This window comes from Carassius auratus, chromosome 43, assembly GCF_003368295.1.
Source record: "Carassius auratus strain Wakin chromosome 43, ASM336829v1, whole genome shotgun sequence".
NCBI classification, from domain to species: domain Eukaryota; kingdom Metazoa; phylum Chordata; class Actinopteri; order Cypriniformes; family Cyprinidae; genus Carassius; species Carassius auratus.
In genome coordinates this window covers 3,157,306-3,160,138 of record NC_039285.1, presented here as the reverse complement: position 1 = coordinate 3,160,138, position 2,833 = coordinate 3,157,306, and positions in this window count along the sequence as shown.

The following is a 2,833-nucleotide window of genomic DNA, read 5'->3' as shown; positions in this document are numbered from 1 at the left end:
CATTGTTATCCATCGGATTGTCTGCGGTCATTACTCATTCGGCCATCCACTCTGCCTTTTGTCCACAGCTATCTTTCACTCTTGCCATGGACATGAGACTTCTGCTGCTTTCCCATCATGCTCGGCCTAATCCCATCTGCTTCCATCTCACACACACAGACACACACACGCACACTGACACTCTGTCCACGCTCCACACCAGCTGTCCCGGTGAAGTCCCTGGGGTGGAAACAGGTGCTGGGCTTGTGTGGGCCGAAGCAGACAGCACATGGCAGCACACGCTCCCCAAAAACACATGAACTTGATGTTACCAAGATCAGATGCAGTTTAAAAACACTACCTGTTTTGTGCATAATGGTTTCCACAAAAATATGTTTTCAGTATTGATAATAACAAGAAATGTTTCTTGAGCACCAAGTCAGCATGTTAGAATGATTTCTGATTATGTGACACAGAAGACTTGAGTAATGACTGCTGAGAATTCAGCTTTTTCCCATCATAGAAATTAATGACATTTTGATATACATAAAATGAGAAAACAGTTATTTTAAATTGTAATAATATTACACCATATTTTTGTTTTTGTGTATTTTTGTTCAAATAAATTACAGACTAAAGACCTTACCTACAGTAAACTTTGGAACAGTTGTGTAGGATTTGTTATGTCAGGTCAAAGGGAATAGTTCATCCAAAAATGAAAATTTGCTGAAAATGTACTCACCACCTAAGCCACCCAAAATGTAGCTGTAGAGATTGCTTCTTCTGAAGGTGTAAAATTGGATAAAATTGGATATAACATTACACAGTCGATGTCACTAATGATTTATTCACATTAATATCTTATTAATAATCATATTGTCTACGTTTTGTTTCTACTTGTGAAAAACTGAGATTAATTTGACTTCAGAGATTCCCTTAGAGAAGGCCTGCTTGAAAATGTAAACCGTACCAGAACCCATTGTGAAATTATTACATGCACCCATTGATGGTAAGACAAAAATAGATTATAGGAAAAGGGGACTATCAGTATGGGCCTTTGGGTAGAGTTATTTATATCATAAACACAAATCTGTCCAGGGAGGGAGGAAGGGGGGGTATTCAGTACATATGAATAACAGCCCACAAACAGATCAAAATACGCACACCCCAGTCACCTTAACGATTTCCACACCATGCATTCAAGGTGAAATTAAATCACTTTTATTGGAGGGATCAAAGGGTTAGCCTGACAGGGGTCCTCTATTTTAGGACCTTACATTGTGGGTTGTAAAAAAAAAAAGGGAATGTGTGGACACTTCACATGCTGGGGCAGCCAACCAACCGTTTCTCTTTGCTATGTCAGGTCGCATGTCGCTCTCATAGGACATTACACTTTAGAAATGAGTCAGAACACTTTTTATTTCACCGGGTGATGAGGCAGTCTTGAGATTTGGTTTATTTGGAACAGGTGTTATTTAAGTAGGGATTGTGATCAAATATGTCATATTATATTTGTTATCCGTTTTGGGCAATAGAGTCAATTGTAGATGTGATATGTCAAATGTCTTGAATAATGTTTCATTGTGAAGAGTGTCTGACAGATGGATTTCTATGATCCCAGAGCCCTCGTACTCCCTAGAGCTGGCTTGAATTGACAACTTTCTCCTGAATGAGCATGAACTGATTTGGGATATTCCCAGTGTTTGCTTGCAGTGGGCAAGCCTCAACAGGCCTGATATGTATGCAAGTACTCACAGGATGGCTGCTGTCTCAGCCCCTGCACCCTCCCACCCCCGTCTGGAGTCTAGAACCATCATTGTACACTATTTCAGCCAGGGCTTGAGGTCCAAATAATGCTGTGTATCTCAAAACATTCTGCTAGCTTTTCAGCATCCTCTGAGTCAGTCAGTTTGATATGTGATACAACTCAAAAAAGCAGGTTTATTGAACGTTCATGAAATGAAATCAAATGTGAGGCATGTTGCTTAAATAAAACCAGATACATAAACATAACAAAGCAAACTGAAATTAAATAAAATCAACACGAAGATCAATAAAGATCGATAAAGAAGATCAATAAAATCCAAGCTAGAATATCATTGTTTAGTGTTAGGCATGTTTGAAGAATACTTTTTCATCAAACACTCAACTTTTAAATAAAACAACATGAATAAACTTAGTTTAAACAAAACAAACTGAAATTAAATAAAATCAACACACAATGAAGATCAATAAAATCCAAGCTAGAATATCATTGTTTAGTATTGGCATGTTTGAAGAATAATTTTTCATCAAACACTAAACCTTTATATAAGACAATTATATACAATGCTAATAATTCTACTCTTTAGTTCAGACTTTAGAGATAATATTAATGCTAATAATTGTCATATGATGTTAAAACTGACAATACTAATATGATAAAATATATAAAAAAGTAAATGTTAAACGGACAGTAAAAATGATTATATCTTCCAAATAAATCATATATATCCAAATAAATAAATGTTAAAAACAATGTTGACAATGCGTTCACACGAAAATGTATCTTGTTTTTCTAAATAGCTAAATATGATAGGAAACATAGGATGAATTGTAAGATATATATTTTTTTTAGTCGTAGTTATATATATATATATATATATATATATATATATATATATATAGTTAATATATATATATATATATATATATATATATATATTAACGGGCACTTAAAAGTATTATATCTTATTTTGTTTAATGAGTTATTGAATGGATTAATGAATATTAGGAACACACATGATATGAATGATTTTATACAGTTATCTAAAGTCTAAACTAGGGAGTAGGAGGAGGGGAGGGTCCAGACAGC